This window comes from Megascapheus bottae, chromosome 6 (assembly GCF_031878675.1).
Source record: "Megascapheus bottae isolate mThoBot1 chromosome 6, mThoBot2.hap1, whole genome shotgun sequence".
Classification (NCBI taxonomy): Eukaryota; Metazoa; Chordata; class Mammalia; order Rodentia; family Geomyidae; genus Megascapheus; species Megascapheus bottae.
Genome location: NC_143514.1, coordinates 33,267,451 through 33,290,431, shown reverse-complemented (window position 1 = coordinate 33,290,431; position 22,981 = coordinate 33,267,451). Strand labels below are relative to the sequence as shown.

General features: G+C 37.5%; 1 protein-coding gene and 1 long non-coding RNA gene across 2 annotated transcripts in view; both read right to left on the bottom strand.

The window, feature by feature from the left end:
• Positions 1 to 22,198, bottom strand: part of LOC150061634 (uncharacterized) — a 137,240-nt gene extending 115,042 nt beyond the window's left edge. Inside the window, exon 1 of the long non-coding RNA XR_016535844.1 lies at positions 22,113 to 22,198. This is a non-coding gene — a long non-coding RNA (uncharacterized LOC150061634). The remainder of the gene's footprint in view (positions 1 to 22,112) is intronic.
• Slc44a5 (solute carrier family 44 member 5) overlaps positions 1 to 22,981 on the bottom strand; it is a 283,278-nt gene that overhangs the window by 256,246 nt on the left and 4,051 nt on the right. The gene's annotated exons all lie outside the window — the stretch shown is intronic.

The window sequence follows — 22,981 nt, the reverse complement described above, 5'->3', positions numbered from 1 at the left end:
CTCTGGGCTTAGGTACTTTCCCTGCTCTCTTTTGTCGCAAGGCTAGCACTATTATCACCTGAACCCCCTGCCACTTCCACCTTTTTCTGTGGTTAATTGGAGATAAGATTCTCAGGCTTTCCTGCCCAGGCTTCAAATGGCAATTCTCAGGTCTCAGCCTCCTGAAGAGTTAATACTGGTGTGAATCACTGGCACCCAAGCTGGGACCTCTTCTTTTCTCAATGCTAAATTGATTTATTTTCTCCCCAGAGCTCAATCTAGAACGGAAAAAGAGCTACCTTCATATATATATATATATATATATATATATATATATATATAGAGAGAGAGAGAGAGAGAGAGAGAGAGAGAGAGAGAGAGCTAATATATATCTATAGATAGATAGATAAATATTAGCTTTATTCTATACATGACAACTTCAGCAGTCCTCCAGAATAATCACCTCTTTCTCTGGCACTAGAAATTTTGGTATAATTTGCAAAAGCTGACGTACCTAACAGTAGTCAAGCACTAATAACCTAATTATGTTGGTATAGAATGGAAGCAATGACATATCTGTTAAAAGAAAAAGTGACATTAGAAGGAGAAAGGTGAACATAGAGTTCCCAGAAGCATTTAAATAATTTCAACTTCCAAAATCCTAGGAAAGTAGAATTCCTGTAGAGTAATTGCTTCTATGTTATTGGATGACAAAAGAAAAGAGGCTAATTGTCAATTACTACTACATAAAAATGAAGACAATTGATGTGGGAAGTTTGGCCTAGTGGTAGAGTGCTTGCACATACATAGAAAAAAGCCAGAAGTGGTGCTGTGGCTCAACTGGTAGAGCTCTAGCCTTGAGAAAGTCCAAGGACAGTGCTCAGACCCTGAGCTCAAGCCCAGGACTGGCAAAAAAAAAATCTGAAGACAATTACAAAACTCAGAAGAGTTACACCATTTGCTGGCAGAAATGACTATAGACAGCTTTAAAGAAATAAAACAAATGCTTAAGACTTAGGGTCTGATAAAAAAAAACTAATATGCTGAGATAATTCTAAATATTGTTTAATAAATTTGGGGAGGAGCGTGAAAGTTGGTGATAGGATAACTTAAGCTTTCCCATTTCTCTAAGATTGCTTTTTGGATAACTTTTATCAATATCCAAGGAAGAACAAAAGTAAAATATAAGCTATTATTGGTAGAACACTTTCTGTGAAATAGTACCTCATAGTTTATTCAGATGTAGCTATCGCTACTCGCTACTTCACAGTTGCAGTAATGAGCAGAACTCTCAGCACAGTTAAATATATGTCCTGCCCCACCAATGACACTAATTTATGAATTGCTACCTAAGAAACTGATGTTGTGGGAAAGCAACAGATTCTGTGTTGTACCTTTTTTCTCTGTAAGAAGTCTTCTTGTGGAAATCAGAAAAATAGCAGTTATGGTTAAGTAGTAAATCAGTTTAACTAGAAATACTAATGCACAACCGTGAGCTCTAAGTCATTCAGTAAAGCTCAAACATTATTATAATTAAGAATGCATTGTAGCATTACAGGTGGCTCACACCTGTAATCCTACCTACTCAGGAGTCTGAGATCTGAGGATTGCCTTTCGAAGCTAGCCCAGGCAGAAAAGTGCCCATGAGACTCTTATCTCCAATTAACCACTCAAAAGCTGGAAGTGAAGCTGTACCTCACTAGCTAGCCTTGAGCACAAAAAGGCTCAGGGACAGGGTCCAGACCCTTAATTCAAGCCCCACAATCAACAACAAACAGCAGCAACAATAACAAAAAGATGCATTGCATTCTATTTTTTAATTGTTTCCATTGAAAACCCTTGACAGAACTGGTATAATAAGTAAATAAACAAATAGATCCAACCGTAACCTTCAATAGTTTTATTCAATCATTGGCCAACTTTTCTAGATGAGATGAATAATTAGAAACAGGGACAGGATAAGCGGAAGGTAATATATTCTTATTGGGGATCTTGCCAATAAGCTATCTACACTCAGTTCTACACTCGATTCTGGAGGTCCTTCTTTCTTCTTTCTTCTCTTCCTTGCATTTTGAGAGATTGCTAGGAGCTTGACTCTTTGAGCTTTTTCTTGCTTTCCCATCCTCGGTACTTTTCTCAGCTTTTTTCTCCCTTCAATAATTCAACTCTCCCTTTCCCATTTGTCAAAGAGCCCTTTTATACCCAATTTCATGATACAGCACAATGATAGCCTAAAGATTACCACAGGCTCTGGTAGCCTCTTCCTCACTGATGCTTAATCGATTCCTCACAAGAATGAAATGTCCTAAAAGCACAGCATTCTGTCTTGCAAAGGTCTTTTTAGTTCCCATTCACAGAGAATCTTAATAGCACCTATTTGCTTCCCACATCAAATCCAAACTCCTAATTATATGAATCATTTATCACCAATCCTCATCAATATTTATAGGAACATCTCCCTACAATTTCAACTAATTCTGAGCATGTGTCTGCATTTTTATACGCACTTATACTTGTCTTACATGATTCTGTCCTCCTTTAGGGGGAGACTTCTCTAAAGTCAACTATTTCTTTTAATATCCTACTGGAAGGACTGTGTTCATTCTGCTTTCTCTTCGAGGAAGTCTCAGCTTCATTACTCTGTTTTCTAATCCACACTTCCTTTTCATCCATCTTAACCACTATCTTCTTCTGAAGTCACCCATCTGCAAATGACTTCTCATGCCTGATAAGCTGTGCTATTACACATCTGGCTCAGCTTCTTTTGATCATATGTAAAATATTCCACTGTGAGGATCATCTGCTCAGTAGAACACAAACTCCTTGCAAGCAGCATTCATGTCTAATTCATTACTCTCTCCATCAAGAATACCACCCAGTCCTTAGCAAAGGCCTGATAGAATATTAGTAAATAGTGTGTTCAGATTCAAATAAAGTACTTAAAGTTGTCTGGTCATCTATCCAATATTTCATTACAAATATAATAAAATTTTAGCTGACAATATTTTTTCCATTTGGAGTGGTAAAAATCAGAAATAAGGCATATGGATCCAGGCAATTTATGTGACAGTAAATAATATTAGGAAGAAGGGAAGTGAGCCAGGTGCTGGAGAGGCACGCCTGTAATCCGAGCTACTCAGGAAGCAGGGATCTGAGGATCTCCATTCAAAGCCAATCCGGACATTAAAGTCTGTGAGACTTTTACCTCCAGTTAACCACCAGAACACTGGAAGTGGTGCTGGCTGCTGGGCATAGTGATATCCCAGCTATTTGAGTATTTGAGAAGGTGAAGGTAGGATGCTGGAAATCCAAGGCAAGCCAGCAGCTTTGATAGCTAATCTAAAAATAAGTAAAGTAAAAGCAAGTGAGGGTAGAACACGTGCCTATCAGGTACAAGATCCTGAGTTAAAGCCTCAGTACTTCCTGCAAAAATAACAATAAAATGCAAGGTGCCTTATCACACAACATTCCAAGCACCCAGAGTTCAAACCCATTATGCAACTTTAGAGTCAGAATAGATCTGCACTCAGAATTAAACTGAGTTATTTAATCGTAATTTCTTATTAATTTTCATTGTAGGCTTGTAGGGAAACATATTCTGTAACTCTACCAATCTGACCCATGGACAAATAGAACAGCCTTAAACTACATAGAATCCTTAGGTACTGATGATCTTCAGGCAACTCCAGATAGAACTGGTTATAGGAAATCAAAGGAAATAAGAGATCATAGGAACCAACATTATCAACTACACACACAGGAACAAAAAGAAAAGGAAGAGATCCATCAATGGACATGAATTCCTGACAGATTCTTGGATGCATCCAGAATATCGGAGGAAAGAAGGGAAAGCACAGCCAAGGGAAGGCACTAGGTAGTATAGAAAGGCTGAGTGTAATTTATAAGACCCCGATCCCAGATAGGACTGAGACTCAGATACAGAGCATGAAGTATGCTAAAAGTGAAGATGAGCTTAACATTTACTTTACAAAGGTTGATGAATTACAGCCCATTACATTTGTTTTGCTTTTAAAAATTATTGAAAATGTTATATTTGTTTTGTTTTGTTTTACTTTGTTTCTAAGGTACCAAGGAAATGAAACCAAAAACTAGCACTGCACTAAAGTTCTTGACCTGTACTCTATCAGAGGTGTTTTAGTTTTTATGAGGAATAGTGACTCAACCTAAATTGCTTAATATTTGAACTTTACAGAGAGCAATTTCTGACATGATTTATAGGACAATAAATATACATATAAGCTTGAGAGCCTTGGACATAACTCTGTACACACACACACACACACACACACACACACACACACACACACACACGTGCGTGCTATCTTCTCTGTTTTAGGAAAAAGTATGACAGTGTCAGGGTCAGTTAACTGAGTCAAAGTTCTGAAAACAAATGATTTCCAACAAAGAATTGTATTTTCTGTCAAAATGATTTGTTCAATCAGATACGAAGGTGGAATGAAGCTTTGTTGGTTTTCAAGACCTCATTCATGTTACATCCTATGTACCCTTCCTTATGTGGACATAAGCCACAAAGAACGCACAAGAGACAGGGACAAGGATGCTGGACAGGAAAGCACAAAGGCTGAGTACAGCTTTGTAAAGGTCCTTGGGAGCCACTGACACAGACTTCATGAAGCTGACCTCGAGCTCCAGGAAAGAGCTGCATGGATTGAGAACTCTGAAAACATTAAGAATATAGTAGAGTCTATGAGCATAATTTTTCAAGAGATAATCTCTGAGATTTGAATCTAAAAAAAAATTTTCCACTGAGTGACAGAGAAATAAACACATAGTGAAGGAATCCTAATGTAAGAACTCTACATTAAATCCATAGAAAGTAAATGAAAATTCCATAGACAACTACTAATACACTGTGGTTGTCTCTGCATATAAATTGATCTGGTCATACAAATGGGAATTTTTTTGAGGGGGAATGTTTTTATTGACATTGAAGATAGGGAAGTACTCAAGTGAAAGAAGCAGAAGAAAGACATAGTCAACACATGCTTATCTTACAAAGTGGAACTCAGTGTTAGCAAAGTAGCCCACATAATAGAATAACTAGCTGGCTAGCAAGCATAAGACACTGTGTTCAAACCCAGTAGTGCCCCAAATAAAAAAAATAATAATAATAAGTAGAATTTGGAAGGGGTAGGGGAAGAAAAATAGGAGAAAAACATGGGAAGGGGTAGCAATGTTCAAGAAGTAATGTACTTACTACCTTATGACTATAATTGTAACTTCTGTATACATCACCCTGATTTTAAAAATTTTAAATAATCAAATTCAGATCCAATGTCAATGATGAATGTAATAAGAAATAAAGATATAGCTACATTTTTAAATGCTAAAATTCACTAGTAAGGAAATGGTTCTATGTGGAAAAGAGGTGATTGAGAGTATAATAAAAATAATTTGGTCTTAACAATATATCAAGAAGTAAATAGTGTCCAAATTAATAATCCAAGAAGCAGCAATGTGTGCACATATGTGTTTGTGTAATTTAGAGATAATTATTAGAAAACAATATAAACAGAAACAGTTAAAATTTAGTCACTTATGTAAGTAGGAAAGGGAATAACAGTAGATTTTGCCCTTTTTATTATAAATTCTCCTGCAATGACTTTTTAAAAATAAACTTATTATTTCAAAAAATTGACTACTTAGTAGCATATGGATGAATAAAAATATTGCTCTCTCACAAACATATAAAATGAATAGATACCTAGCTATACAGGAAAGTGAACTTGACTACTAAAGGTAACAATGAATAAGTTCCATTGCAATAAAGCAATGTAAATTTATTTTATGAAACATAGACTTTGCTTCAATACATAGCATATAAATTGTCACAGTATTTATTGTGTATAGATAACTCAAGTAAAAAAAGTCAGAAGAAAACTCTTTTCCTATAAAAGCCTTTTGCTATGGAAAATATGTGCAATGTTTTGGCCATACTGAGGTTCAAATATAGTGTTTATACCTTCTATCCAGGTAAAATATTTACAGTAAAAATAATTATGTACCTTATATACTGGCAGATAGGATATATCAGTAAGTGTGACAAACCTGAAGACTGTCAAGTCTCAACGCATTTGGAAAAAGATAAAAAGTGAGAAAATGAAATAAATCAAAGTCAACACCTTGAGTTGCACCTAGAATTAGGTTGTGATGTTGAAGAAAAAAATATAATGTTCTTTTTATGGTCTCTTATTAAGAAAGGCAGGCTTAGCTCATTTTCTGAATTGTGTTTTCTATAGTTTCTTCCAGGCAGAGTACATTACTACCATCTAATCTTAGGGCAGCCCAGACCGAAAATACACACTGACAGTGTTTGTTTAAAGAAAACCCCTTTGATTAAAAAAATAGTATATATACACAATGAAATTTTACTTATCCATTAGAAAGAATATTATGCCATTTGCAGAGAAATGGACGGGCCCAGAACAAATCATGTTAAGTGAGGTAAGCCAAGCTCAGAAAGACAAATGATGCATGGTTTCAAATGTGGAAGCTAGATCTAAAATATGACTGGACATGAAAACTTACACAAGATTCCAAGAATTGGCACACAATCAGACTAAAAGAGAATAGCCTTAGGGAAGAAGCCAATTAAAATAATACTTAATGAAACCATTTGGAAACATAGGGTGGCAGGGGTTGGGGGGATGGAGGAAGTCTGGCTCTTAAGAAAAATTGTTGAGAAATTAAAGTTCATCTTGTTTCAAACTTCATTCTTATCCTATAATCCATCACCTGCCATATTCAAGATCAATCATGCAATTTCTATTTTTAGGAAACACATTTCTCCCAGACTGGGCTCTGTTCACTTATTGGTCCATTCTTCTCTGGCTAAGAATTATAATACTATATTTAAGAGGAGTGGACAGAGTGGGCATCTTTGTCTCATTCTTGAATTTAGCAGAACTAAAGAAATGGAGAAACCTCCCATGCTCCTGGACTGGAAGAATTAAAGTCATGAAAATGGCAATCCTGCCAAGGGCTATCTAAAAATTCTGGGCCATCCACATCAATATCCCACTGTAATTCTTTAATGAAATAGAGGAAGCAATCGAAAAACTCATAGAGAATAATAAAAGACCCAGATAGCAAAAACAATTCTTAGCAGAAAGAACAGCACTGGAGAAATATCAATATCAAACTTCAGACTCTCTTACAGACCTATAGTAATCAAATCAGCTTGGTACTGGCACAAGAGTAGGCCTAAGGTCCAATGAAATAGAACTGAAGACCCAGAAATTGACCCACAGACCTATGGCTTCCTAATCTCCCATAAGGGAGGCAAAAAAATAACATGGAAGAAAGACAGCCTCCTTAACAAATGGTGCTGTAGAAAACTAAAGCTGAATCCTTTTATGTCACCCTGCACCAGAATTAATTCCAAATGGTCAAAGACCTTCCAGTCAAACCAGATACTCTCAAAACTTTATAGGAAGAGGGCCAGGAGTTTGGCCTACTGGTCAAGTACTTGCCTAGCATGCACAAGGACCCTGGTTCGATTCCTCAGTACCAGAGGAATACATAGAAAAAGCCAGAAGTGGTGCTGTGGCTCAAGTAGCAGAATACTAGCTTTGAGGAAAAAGCCCAAGGACAGTGCTCAGGCCCTGAGCTCAAGCCCAAGGACTGGCACCAAAAAAAAAATTACAGAAAGAAATATGAGATACAATAGGACTCATTGGCATAGATTACAACTTTCTTTACAAAGGCCCAGAAACCCAACAAATTAAAGAAAGTTTGGACAAATAGGACTGCATTAAATTGCAGAGCTTCTGTACAGCAAAGGACACTAAACTAAAGCCATGTACTACACAATATTTTTATTCACTCATTTTAAAGTTATTCAACTTTTACCTTTAGAACATAAATTCCTTGAAAGAAGAGGTACTTTTCTGTTTTTTGCTACAGTGTACAACCCAAAACTCATATCCTGAACAGAGTAGATATTCAAAATTTATTAAATAGTTAACGTCTGAGATACACTATGAGAGCTCAATGTTGAAAACTGTTTACTCTGCACATTGGTTTGTATAGTTGCTCTCAGATTATTTTATTGCCAAGGCAATGCAAGAGGAGTTACAGTTACATTCGTCGTACACACTCTTTGAACACTGATGTTTATCTCCCATTGTCCTTCTCCCCACCCCTCCCAATAATCTTGTTTTTCCCCTCTCCTTCCCAATTGCAAATAAATAAATAAACATATATACAAGGTACCAGATAACAAAGACAGATACAGTAAACAACATGAGATAAACCATAAAGAAATAACTTCACATAGTACATTAAGAACAACAAACTTACAGGGAAGGAAGATGGCGCCGAGACAATAGGGATGCAGCCTAGCTCTCTCTGACAAAAAGAGAGAACCAGGGAGTCCCACGAGCAAACTACCTTAAGAAATCCACAACAACAAACTCAAGAAGCAATGCAGAAGGACTCAAACTGGAAAAGAAATCCAGATAAAGCTCACATCCAACTTTCTCAAAGAATTCGGAACGCGAGGACCCCTCCCCCACCTCTCCCCGACGGATCCAAGCCCCGAAAGCCGCGGAAAGCCACGGAAAGCAGCAGCTGGCGCCGGACCAAGCCACGAAAAGCGGCTTGAGCGAGTGCCGGCTCCACACTGGGAAAGAGGCTGCGGGCTCTGGCTCTAATCCACGAAAAGTGGCGGCAGTGGAGGGTGCCAGGCTGGGAGCCCAACGGCTGCCGAAACCAGCACAGAACCGGGACAGCGAACGGCAGAAGCAGCGGAACCCAGACGCAGAACACAGGCGGCGGCGGAGACCCGAGAGGAGTGAAAGACTCCCCACCACCGTGGAGCACCCGCAGACTGACGCAGAGGCGTGAGTAATACAGCGCATCCCCAAACACATAGGGAAAACAGGCGGGTGCCAAGCAATAGAACTTAACTCAGACCCCAACACCCAGCCCGAGAAAGACTGGCGGGAGCAGGGGGGCAAGGAATTTAGAATCCTGTCCCTTCCCTCAACAGCCCCCTCCCTCAGGCCTTTGACTGGAGATTGACAGGCGGCTACCCATAAGATCCAGCACCCCACCAAGGGCGGCGGGGCTGTCCCAACTCCCACCCGCCCAACGGGCTTAACCCCCAGCCCTCTGACTGGAGACTGAAGAGCGGGCGGACCCTAAGACTCAGCACCCCACCAGGGGAGGCGGAGCTGTCCCAGCTCCCACCTGCCCACCAGGCTCCTCTCCCAGGCCACTGGATCTGGAGAGTGGAGGGCTTTGGGACCCTGCCTTACAACAGTGGGTACAGGGTGCGGGTAAATAGGAGCCAGCATCTGCCCCCCCTCAATTCTTGAGCGGGGCATCCTCCAGCTGGGAATCCTGAGCAAGACACCACCGAGGGGCCCCCCACAGTCACAGACTCTGACAAAGCAGTGGAAACACAGCAGGGATCTGAAGGGCCGACCAACAGCCAAGCTCACCTTCTGAGAACCAAAAAGGCGCGGCTCTGCCCTTGGAGCCCACATCCCCAGCTGGGCCCCGCTCCTGGGAACAGAGGGGTCTCCTGCTGGTCCTGCTGAGAGCCCCTGAAACTCTCAATCCCCAGACCCTTGGCTTGGGGCCGCCCCCTGGAAGCAGCACAGGAAAATATCTGCCGCGCCCCGACGGAAGCTCGCAGATCCATCCCATGGTCCACTGTGAGGCCACTGGTTGGGCTAAGAGCTAGTCGCGCAGCAACACATAAGTTTTATTCTAATACTTTCCAAACTTTGTACTCAAATACGCTACCTGCTTACCCCCTGACCTCTCTCATTCTACTTCTCTATCTCTGGACCTCTGCTCGTCTTTCAACCCTTATACTGCTTGGATCTACACTTGATTGCTGTTGAGCAACACTGTATATCTAGGTGTTTATTCTCTAGGCTCAGAGGGACTTAAAGACAATACAGTTTGGATTGAGAGGCTTATTGTTTTGGGTATAAATCGCTTATCAGTGGATTATTAGACTGGTCAGTAACTGCACAAAAAGAAAGAGTGATAACACCAATCAAAACTTGTGAACATCTAGAGTCTGCCAGCTACAGAGGTTTAGGTTGGTTATATCTGAAAAACTATAATCGTGTTTAGTATTAATCTTGCTCCCATTTTCAAATGGGCAGAACAAGAAACTCAAGAAAAATGTCAAATCAAGAAACATCATCCCCCACCCCCCCCCACCCAATGTAAACAGCCAATGGAACAGTCACTGGCAAACCTAGAGGAGAGTCTTCCAAGTGCTTTACAAATGCAATTGATAAACATCATTAATGAAAAATGTGAAAATATAAAGAAAGAGATAAGGGAGGAAGCCATAGCTGAACAAGAGGACACCAAAAACAAGGTGATAAGTGAAAAAGAAGAAGCCATAAAGGAGACCATAATAAAGGTTTTTCAAAGAAAGATGGATGAATTCACAGAATCCACAAATAAAAAGGTGAATGAACTCCAGCAAATGTTCAAAGAAAATAAAGCTACTGAGCTAACCACTCAAATGGAAATCAAGGAGCTAAAGAAATCCATACATGATCTAAAAGAAGAGATGCAAGGCATCAAAAATGAGCAATTAGAAGCAAGGGAGATGAAAAATAAAGTAGATAGCTTTGATAGCAGGTTAGACAATGCAGAGGAGAGAATTTCCGGGGCTGAAGATAATTTAGTTATTATAGAGAAAGAACAGAAAATGACTCAATCCAAATCTAGGAAAAATGAGAGAGCGCTTCAGGAGGTCCAAGATACAATTAGGAAGTCTAATTTAAGGCTAATTGGTATTGAGGAGGGCGTGGAGAAAGAGGTCAATGGTATTGGAAATATACTTCAGGCAATCATCTCAGAGAATTTCCCAAATATCCAAAAGGGCAGGCCCATCCAGATACAAGAAGCTTTTAGTACCCCAAACAGACCTGACCAGAAAAGAACATCTCACCGCCACATCGTAATCCGAACTGGATCAGTAGAAACCAAAAAAAGGATCCCAAAGGCAGCCAGGGAAAAGGGTTCAATACCCTATAAAGGAGAACCAATCAGAATAACCCCAGACTTCTCAGCAGAGACCATGCAAGCAAGAAGTGACTGGAAGCATATATGTCATGCCCTTAAGTCAAATAACTACCAACCAAGAATACTGTACCCAGCTAAGCTCTCATTCATAACTGAGGGAACAATAAAAACATTCCATTCCAGGGAAAAGCTGAAACAATATGTCCCAACAAAACCAACACTACAGAGAGTTCTCAAAGAGGTTCTATACATAGAAAACCAAAATAAATGCAATATAGGGAAAGAAATGGCACTTAAACAGCATACCACCTAAGGACCACAAGAACTGTCAAGACACAGGCCCAAATAAAAGCTTTTAAAAATGGTAGGACCTAATAAATATCTCTCAATCCTAACTCTCAATATCAATGGACTTAACTCTCCAATTAAACGGCATAGGCTGTCTAGTTGGATCAAAAAGCAAGAGCCATCGTTCTGCTGTCTTCAAGAGACACATCTTACCCAAAAAAACAATCATCTTTTGAAAGTGAGAGGTTGGAATAAACTCTATCAAGCTAACGGCCCCCATAAACAGGCTGGAGTTGCCATCCTCATATCAGATAAAATAGACTTCAAACCAAAATTAGTAAGAAAAGACAAAGAAGGTTACTACATACTACTAAAGGGATCTTTCCTCCAGGAAGACATAACGATCCTAAATATTTACACACCCAATCCCGGAGCTCCGAACTTCATCAAGCAAACTTTACTTACACTGAAACCATACATAGATCGAAATACAGTGATTGTCGGTGACATTAACACACCACTCTCACCTATGAACAGATCAACAAGGCAAAAACTCAACAGAGAAACCTTAGAACTGAACAACTATATAGACCAACTAGATCTAACAGACATCTGCAGAATATTCCACCCAGCAACAACACAATATACGTTTTTCTCAGCAGCACATGGAACATTTTCCAAAATAGACCACATCTTAGGCCATAAAACAAACCTGGACAGATTCAGAAACATTGAAATTATTCCATGCACACTCTCAGACCACAAAAGCATCAAACTGGAACTGAACACACATCTCCACCAACGAAAACCCTGTAACTCATGGAGACTGAACAACACATTGTTGAATCACCAATGGGTCATCGAAGATATCAGAACAGAAATCCAACAGTTTATGAAATTTAACAGTAAGGAGCAAACAAAATACCAACTCCTTTGGGACACAGCAAAGGCAGTACTCAGAGGAAAATTTACAGCGCTGAGTGCCTACAACAACAAGCTGGAAAAATTGCAAACCAACAAGTTAATGTCCCACATTAAGCTCCTGGAAAAAGAGCAACAAACCAACCCTAATCCCAGTAGAAGAAAGCAAATAATTAAAATCAAAGAAGAATTAAATGATTTGGAATCCAAAAAAACTATAGAAAGAATCAACAAAACAAGGAGTTGGTTCTTTGAAAGAATTAACAAAATTGACAAGCCCTTAGCAAATCTTACCAAAAAAAGAAGAGAGCATATGGAAATAAACAAAATCACAGATGAAAATGGTAATATCACGACAGAAATTACCAAGATCCAGAATATCATGAGGGAATACTTCTCAAACCTTTACGCCAACAAATTTGAGAATCTAGATGAAATGGATAAATTCCTAGCCAATATTAACATACCCACAATGAACCAAGAAGAACTAACCCAACTCAACAGGCCTATTTCAAGCTCTGAAATAGAAATGGCAATTAGAGAACTTCCACCTAAGAAAAGCCCAGGGCCAGATGGATTCACAGCTGAATTCTACAAGGTCTTCAAAGCAGAGCTCACACCAATACTCCTCAAGCTCTTCAACGAAATTGAAAATGAAGGTTCCTTACCAAACTCATTCTATGAAGCCAGTATAACCCTCATCCCCAAACCAGACAGAGATTCATCAAAGAAAGAGAACTATAGACCTATATCTTTGATGAACATCGATGCAAAACTTCTCAACAAAATACTGGCCAACCGTCTACAACAACTCATCAAAAAAATTATACACTACGATCAAACTGGATTCATCACAGGAAGGCAAAGCTGGTTCAACATACACAAATCAATTAATATAATTCAACACATCAACAGGAGCAAGGACAAAAATCACATGATTGTCTCAATAGACACGGAAAAGGCATTTGACAAGATCCAACACCCCTTTATGTTAAAAGCTCTGGAGAAACTAGGAATCCATGGAACATTCCTCAATGTAATAAAGGCTGTGTATGAGAAACCTACTGCTAGTATTACACTTAATGGTGAAAATCTAAAGCCATTCCCTCTAAAATCAGGAAGGAGACAAGGATGTCCACTCTCTCCACTCCTCTTTAACATAGTACTAGAATTCCTAGCCAGTGCAATAAGGCAAGAAGCAAGCATAAAGGGGATCCAAGTAGGGAAAGAGGAAATAAAACTATCCCTCTTTGCAGATGACATGATTCTGTATTTAAAGAATCCTATAGACTCTACTCCCAAACTCCTTGAGCTGATTCAAAACTTTGCAAGAGTAGCAGGCTATAAAATCAACCCTCAAAAATCAACTGCCTTCCTTTACGCCAGCAGTGAGAGGAACGAGGCAATAATCAGGAAAGAAACTCCTTTCACAATAGCCTCAAAGAAAATAAAGTACCTAGGAATTAGCTTAACTAAGAATGTAAAGGACCTTTTTGACGAAAACTTTAAAACCCTAAAAAAGGAAATTAAAGCAGAACTAAGGAAATGGAAAAACCTCCCATGCTCCTGGATTGGAAGAATCAATATTGTGAAAATGACAATCTTGCCAAGAGCTATCTACAAATTCAATGCAATACCCATCAACATCCCATTCTTTAAAGAAATAGAAGAGGCAATCCGTATAGCAAAAACACTTCTTAGCAGAAAGAACAGCGCTGGAGGAATTTCAATTCCAAACTTTAGACTCTATTACAGAGCTATAATTATCAAAACAGCTTGCTACTGGCACAGGAACAGGCCTGAAGACCAATGGAATAGAACTGAGGACCCAGATATTAAACCACAGACCTATGGCCACCTAATCTTTGACAAGGGAGCCAAAAAAATAGAATGGAAGAAAGACAGCCTCTTCAACAAGTTGTGCTGGCAGAACTGGTTAAGCACCTGCAGAAAACTAAAGCTGGATCCTTCGTTGTCACCTTGCACTAGAATTAACTCCAAATGGATCAAAGACCTGGAGGTAAAAGCTGACACACTGAAAACTTTACAGGAAGGAATAGGAGATACACTAGGCCTCCTTGGCACAGGTCGAAACTTTCTTAATAAGGACCAAGAATCACAACAAATCAGAGAAAGGCTGGATAAGTGGGACTGCATTAAACTGCAGAGCTTTTGTATGGCAAAGGACATAGCTAGTAAACTAATCAGGAAGCCTACAGAGTGGGAGAAGATCTTCACCAACCAAACAACGGACAAAGGCCTCATATCTAAAATATATCAACAACTCAAAAAATTGAATCACTCCAAAACTAACCTCCAAAGTAACAACCATCCCATTAAAAAATGGGCCAAAGACTTAAAGAGATTTCTTTTATGACCAGAGATGTTGAGCATTTCTTCATGTGTCTAATCAAAACTTAATTTTTAGCAGATCATTCTATAAGAATCAAATGTCTTTGAATCTCTATAGTCATGAGTTTTTAATGCTGAAATAATTGCAAATTGAAGACAAAAGGAAAACAAAATTATTCCTAACTATTTGAAGTTGATACAATTTATACAAAAAGTATATTTTGTGAAGATTTAAAAAATCCTGATCCTGGCCATTCTAACTGGAGTGAGGTGGAATCTTAGAGTTGTTTTGATTTGCATTTCTTTTATGACCAGAGATGTTGAGCATTTCTTCATGTGTCTATAGGCCATTTTTGTTTCTTCTTCAGAGAAGACTCTCTTTAAGTCTTTGGCCCATTTTTTAATGAGATGGTTGTTACTTTGGAGATTAGTTTTGGATTGATTCAATTTTGTGAGCTGTTGATATATTGTTACAGTATCTCACTTTTTTATCTGATATATTGGATTTATTTGTATTTGGTTATTTGAAATTGGATAGGGAAGGGGGGAAAACCAAGACAGGGAGGGGGTGGAGAGGAGGGTAATGGGGACCAAGACATGTGAAAGGCTATCAATATCTGGCAAATATCATGTAACCCTTTTATTAATTACAATAAAAAATAAATAAATAAAAATGCCTTCAGCCTTGCTGAGGTATATATGAAAAAAAATGTTAGAAAGTCACATAAAAATAAAAAAAAATTTAAGAAAGAAAAAAATGTTAGAAAATCAGAATGTGTCAATTCTCTAAACCTTTTTCAACATTACTGAGAACATTGTTATTCATCAAAAGAAAATTAAATTAAAAGCCCAATGCTATTTCATCACACACTTGTTAAAATGGCTATCCTCCAAAACAATGTGGAGGAAAGAATCTTTGAACACAGTTGGTGTAGGTATTATGGGAATCAGCGTGGAAACTTTTTCAGAAAATTAACAATAGAACTGCCATACGATTCAGCAATCTTAAATTAAGAATATATCCAAAGGAAGGAAACTAGTATTTCAAACTCACATTCATATTCACTGCAGCCTTATCCACTCTGGCTAAGATATGGGAATCCACCAAGTGTCCAATGATGGAAGAATGGATTTTTAATATGGTTTATGAATTCAGGCACAATGGCATCAATAACTATCCAGCTTTAAAAAGAAAGAAATCCTGCTGCTTGCAATATAGATGTATCAAGAGAATAATAGCCTTCGATGAGATAATACAAGAATACAAATACAATCTCATTTATATGTGGAACATATTACAAAAGTCAAATTCACAGAAGCAAGTATAACCAGAAGTGACTAGTTGTTGGGTGAGGAGATTTTGGTCAAAGGGCACAAAATTTGTTTTAGTTACACAGAAAGAATAAGTTTAAGTGATCTAGTATAAAGCATGGATATTATAGCTAATAATAATATTTTATAATTAATTACATTAATAATGGCTAAAAAAGTACACCCTAAATGTTCTCATCACAAAAATATGATATGCATGTGATGTAACAGATACATTATATTGTGGGACTTGAACTCTGGACATGGGCACTGTCCCTGAGCTCTTCAGCTCAAAGCTACCACCATACCCCTCGAGCCCACAGTGCCACTTCTGGTTTTCTGGTGGTTAATTGGAGATAAGAGTCTCACTGATGGGGCCGGGAGTTTGGCCTAGTGGTTAAAGTGCTTGCCTAGCATGCATGAATACCCAGGTTCAGTTCCTCGGTACCACATACATACAAAAAAAAAAAGCCGGAAGTGGTGCTGAGGCTCAAGTGGTAGAGCTCTAGCCTTGAGAAAGTCCAAGGACAGTGCCCAGGCCCTGAGCTCAAGCCCAGGACTGGCAAAAAAAAAAAAAAAAAAAAAAAAAAAGAGTGCCTGGGCTGGCTATGAACTGCCATCCTCAGATCTCAACCTCCTGAGTAGCTAGAATTATAGGCATCAGCCACCATGCCTGGAACTATGTACATTTCTTAACATATCATGCTATATATCATATATAGAGACATATTTTTCTATTTGTTTTCTAGTTTGAATTTCATTCAAAATAACCTATTTTAATTCAACAGACCAAAGCTTAAATAACAATATTCTAACAAAATTAAACATATTTTTCTTTATTAAATAAAAATTATCAGTATTGCCAAATGTTAATGTATCAGATATAAAAGTATAGCCATACAAAATCTGCCATGTGTGTTAAGATGAAATATACTATTGAAATTAGTCTAATCTAATCAGTAGTAGCAATAATGATTAAAATTGAGAACTTTGAGTTTTAAATGTTTATTATAAAGCAAAGAAATATTCAATTCAATGCTTGAAATACTCAATTTAAATTCCTAAAGGTAAAATTTTCACCAAGAAATGAAGTAAGGGGCTGGGAGTATGGTCAAGTAGTAAAGTGCTTGCCTAGCATACATGAAGCCCTGAGTTCAATTCCCCAATACCACATACAGAAAAAGCTGGAAATGGTGCTGTGCCTCAAGTGATAGAGTACTAGCCTTGAGAAAGCTCAAGGACAGTGCCCAGATACTGAGATTAAGCCCTAAGACTGGCAAAAAAAAAAGAAAGAAAGAAAGGAAGAAAGAAAACAAGGAAGGAAGGAAGGAAGGAAGGAAGGAAGGAAGGAAGGAAGGAAGGAAGGAAGGAAGGAAGGAAGGAAGAAAGAAAGGAAGAAAGAAAGAGAGAGAGAAAAAGAAAGGAAGGAAGGAAGGAAAGAAAGAAAGAAAGAAAGAAAGAAAGAAAGAAAGAAAGAAAGAAAAAGAAAGAAAGAAAGAAAGAAAGAAAGGCAGGAAGGAAGGCAGGAAGGAAGGCAGGAAGGAAGGAAGGAAGGAAGGAAGGAAGGAAGGAAGGAAAGAAAGAAAAAAAGAAAGAAAGGAAGGAAGGAAGGAAGAAAGAAAGGAAGGAAGGAAGAAAGAAAGAAAGAGAGAGAAAAAAGAAAGGAAAGAAAGAAAGAAGAAAGGAAGGAAGGAAGGAAGGAAGGAAAGAAAGAAAGAAAGAAAGAAAGAAAGAAAGAAAGAAAGAAAGAGGGGGGTGGGGGGGGAGGGAAATGGATACCAAGACATGTGAAAGGGTATCAATGTATGTGAATTAATGCACCTTCTATCTGGCAAATATCATGTAACCCTTTTACTAATTACAATAAAAATAAATAAATAAATACATAATTTTTAAAAAAGAAAAAAAAGAAAAAGAAAGAAAGAAAAAAGAAAAAAAGAATTGAAGTAAACCTTGGATGATGAACATTAGTTTGGTAAAGGAAAAGGAGTTGATGCTAATTGGGAGGAGTGTTCTATTTTAATGACCACAAAATGAAAGGAAATGTTTTGGCTAATCAGCTGGTTTTGGCCAATGATATAAATGTAAATCAGAGATGGTAGATTAAGAATAAATTCTAGCCATGAGCCCTATGGCTCATGTTGTGCTTCATTTTTGAATAAAATGATTAAGCTGGGTAAATGGCTATGTGCAGAAGGTTTAAGTCATTTTGGTTCTCTGGCACAAAATAATAAAAATGTCAAGTAGTCAATGCTACTCTTAGGACCTACAATTTAAAAGCTGCATTGCCAGCAATGGAAAATATTTCAGAACTACAATGAAAATTCTCCTATCCTAATTCATTAAAAATGATGTACATAGGATACAGTAGTAAAACAAAGGTAGATAGCATCCAATAAATATTTGGTCCCAAATTTTTATAGAAAACTATATTGAGATTTCACAAAGTATTAAAAAGTTTACCTTCAACTGGATATGTTAAGAACAACTACTTGAAGATAAAAAAGATTTTAAAAGATTTTTAGCTGGCCAAACCCAGCCGAAACTAGGCTGCTAGGCCAAATCCAGAAAAAGGAAAACAAGTCATTTTTCCTATCTGATTTAGGAGGTAACATGGGGAAGAGAAATGAACAGGAGAGAAATTAATAGAAGTCAAAGAAAAATGAATAAAAGTCATTCTTTAAAAAATAAGAATTACGTGTTGATGAAGCACATGGGATTTTTTAATAATAATAAAATTCCACATGCAAAATTGAATATTTTTAAATATTTTTAAAATAATCATAAAATTCCAAAGCAAAAACTCCACAAAGGAGGGTAAAGAAATTCCACAGCTTATAGCTTATTTTTCAAAACCTTTAAATGCTGCCACAGTTGGGTTTGCATTTCAAGGAACAAAATTTGCATCATTTAATTTCTTATAACAGAAGCAGAAACAGATAAATTCATCAAGGACTGGAGAATTTTATTCCTGTAAGTTAGTATTTTGCAACCACCCACAGGAGAGTGCAGAGAAAAATTTAAATGGAGGATGAGATCACAAGGTCTCTGAAAAAAAGAATATGGTAATTAAACTTTGCAGGGGGGATGAAAAGTGGAAGAGAAATATGCGAGGAGGTAACAATGTCCAACAATAAATGTACTCACTACCTTACCTATGTAACTGTAATCCTCTGTACATCACCCTGACAATAAAAATAAATTTAAAAACAAACTTTGGAGCTAGTAAAAGTGGTCCACTGAGATGATGAAATCCCTCAAGATGTGTTTTTGTTGTCGTTGTTGTTTTAGTTGATCACCTAGCTAAGGATTACTAAGAAGCTTTATTCAAATATAAGGAGAATCAACAAATAGTTCCTAAAGCAACATTTTTTTTAACTTACCTACTCTAACCAGTCAACCAAGCCCTAGGTGTCAAAGGTAATTCAGTAAACCTACCCTGACACTAGAACAGTGATTTGGTAGAAGCCCTGTTCTATCAACCTTAAGCTATATCTAGGGAAGGACTTGATATCCCAAGCCTCTTTACACTTCCATGAAAACTTGTGCGAGTATAAGACAAACAAAACAAAAGGAATTGTCATTTTATGTTAGCAATGAGCCATTTTTCAGTCTATTGAAAGTGCTTACCTTTCCCACTTAACTTTCCTATGAGTTTCCCTGGGTTGTTCATTATCTTGCCTAAATTCTTTAGCAGAACTGAGGCAGATAACTGCTCCTGCTGTTTTAAAAGTTTAAAATCAAGCTCCTCTTTCAAGGAAGTATTCACTACTGAAGGGAAGAATAGTGCCATCCATAGAGGGTAGCTGTATCAAAAATAGACAGCAGATGGATTCCAGCTGCCATTTTTACTATAGCTATCAATCTAATAGGCTTTGTCCTTGTAGAATAAATCATCCATTTCCACTTCTGTAACCCAGACCCTGTGAAAAAGATTCCAGGAAAAGGTAGTTTAAGAGGTTGTGGGAGCAAGCACAAGGAAGCAGTATCTTGATGACATTCTTCCCGGTTTGAATAAATTAATCTGCTTCAGTCACCATGCTAGCTACCCAATCTGACCCATTATCACTCTAGAATATAAAAACGCTTTCCTGTAAATTGCACATGTATTCTGAATTAGCTAAGACTTAGGACGCTGTCAGTGCATTTATGAGCTAATTAGAAAAATGAGGGTCCTCATCTTTGGAAGATGGCTTAATAATTTATAAACAGTTCCTTAAAAATAAAAAATAAAATCCGACCATAAATACTATGCTTGAGTCTCTTTTTTGTTGTTGTTAACACTATATTGTTACGGTTGTTGTTTGGGGATCTTTATTCATTTGCATTTTTACAATTCCTAAGTCAGTTCAATGAACAGGAAGGTAATTAATCTTGAAACTGTCACATAATTTAGCTCCTTTATTCTAATTTTATACATAAATATGCAATTAAGTAGTTTGTTGGGGAAAATGTTAAATTCCACTCAGCCTGATTTCACACTCACCCTGGGTCTTGCTGGCTGTATGATTCTGGGCAAATTAATCTCTTTTACTCTTCTCCCCCCAGTTTTAAAAATAACATTAACAATATTTTAAGGTTGTTACAGTTCATTTAAAAAAACTGTGAATCGAATGGCCTACTCCTACAAAAAAAAAAACTGTGAATCACTTAACAAATATTAACTTTATTCTGCCTTTACACAGTACTTTGTTCTGGTAGATCACATGAATAGAATTTACCTGAATTATTAGAATCATAATCCTTGGTATTGACTCAGTAATAAAGTGATGAAGTCTCAGTAATCATACATCATTGATAAGTATTTGCTGAATACATGAATTCATGAAATACTTGTTCACGCTACATATAAATTATATAAGAACCATAGTCATATTATATATCCTAAGCCTCAGTGTTCACATACCCACAATATACAATTAAGAATACCTACATTAATGATTCTTGATCATGGGAAATAAAATGATGTCCAAACTAGAGTAATATCAAAGTCAGGTGAGGTTTCTCTCACCTATAATCTGAGCTGCTCAAGAGGAAGAGGTAAGGAGAATCACAGTTCAAAGCCAGCCCCAAGAATATGTTGCCAGGATATGCGTGGTGGCACATACCTGTAATGCTAGCTATGTGGGAAGCATAAGTAGGAGGCTCACAGTCCAAGGCCAGCCGTAAGAAAAAGCATGAGATCCTATATGAAAAATACCCTGAGGCAAAAAGGGTTGGAAAGATAGTAAGAGCAACTACAGCTCTGTTTTTAAGCCACAATAGTAAAGATGTGTGTGCATATATATAAAAACATCAAGAAATGTGAATTAGTAGAAAAGTTTAGGAATGTATCATTTTCATGCCAGGATGGATGGCATAAGCCTATAATCCTAGCTATTTTAGATTATGACTCTGGTCACAGTTCAATTACTGCACAGGGAGAAAAGTTCTCAAGATTCCACCTCAACCAATAGCTGGGCATAGTAGGGTGCATTTGTCATTCTCTGCAAAAATAGTGTCACTCTATCTCAGAGATGTCTCTGCAATTTCTTTTCCCTGCTTATACTCTTCACAAAGTGAGTTCATCTCTACCTTTCACCTCTCAAGAGTCCTAAAACCTCTGTCTGATATCACTTTATTATCTGTGAGCATTTAGCCTAATTTTTTGCTAGCGATACATTTCTCATTTTAATGGTAGATCACTAATGATAAAGTTGTAGCCCTGTGGGATGATATAAGAAGATACAATATCTTGATTCAGCCAGGGGAAAAAGTTGATTAGCTATCTTCCCATGTTAGACCCAATAAGATCTTGAGAAAAGAGGACAGGTATTGAAACATTGAATGTATACAAGGAAAATGGGGTCATAAAGCTTTTAGGCCCCTGTCTATAAGTACATGACTTAGGCCATAAGAGAGCACCCAATTTCTTTGTATTTCAGCTTTCTCATATATGAAATGTAGGTACTATTACTGAAAAGTCCATCCAAAGTACAAACAATTTTCTAATAGCTGCATATATACATTCAATTCATATTCAAATTTCACTATGTATATACATGGATACATAGTAAAGTATTCCTGAATAGGAACTACATATATAGACATATGCTATACACATCTATGCATAGATATAAATATATATTTCTTGAATTATATATAAAAGCATTTCTTCAAATAATAAAATCTAAACATTTTATGGACATAGACTATTCATCTTTGGCAGAAGCACTCACCTCTTACTGTATCATTCCTTCAATAATGCTACAAATACCAAGCTGTTCTTCTAAAGCTAAGGTGCTATGGCTCCTAGTGAAAATAGATCTGATGTCATAAACCCATTGTGTTGCAGTGTTGCTAAGGGCCAGACCCCACTCAGAGTTACACAATTTCTGAGGTTACTGCAGTCTCCCTAATCTCCAAAATGCTACTTGTGTTACAAAGCAAAGAAAAGGGAACTTTCAGAAAGACCAATTTGCTTTCATAAACTTGTTAAGTGGATGACTAATTAAATCATCCCTACAAAAGGAATCCCTGAAGTTACAAAGATTTTTCACTTTCCTCACTGATTGCTGGCAAAGAAGCAATATTTAGAGGTTGAAGTAGACCATAGAAAGGTTTAAAAATAATCAATAGTTGTATCTTCCCTGAATATTACAGCGTCAATTTCATCACCAATGCTTCACCTGAGGAAGGGTAACCAATGAGCTCAATTTCCCTCTTGGCAACATTTCCTCAGCAAAATCTAAACCCCACATCATAATTTCCCTGCTAACTAGTTGACAAGTAGTTTCTTCCAAGGAAGTAATCATTAATATTTTCATTTATTTTGTAAGAACAACCTAACAACAATTAAAACTCAGGGATCTTTTAAAAGTCTACAATTTTTTATTGTTACAGATGTTTCATGTAAAAGCTTCAAGCAAAAACTCAGTCAAAAGCATAAGGTAACCTGATTTTAACTTTCTTTGTGCTTGAGGTGGAACAATTCTCTTAAAACATTCATACTCAGCTTCCATTGCGTGGCAAAACCATGCATTGGCTAGTGCTGTCTTAGAGGCCTTCTCATGTCCCCTTTCTATTGGGCCTCTCTTGTTACCTAGAA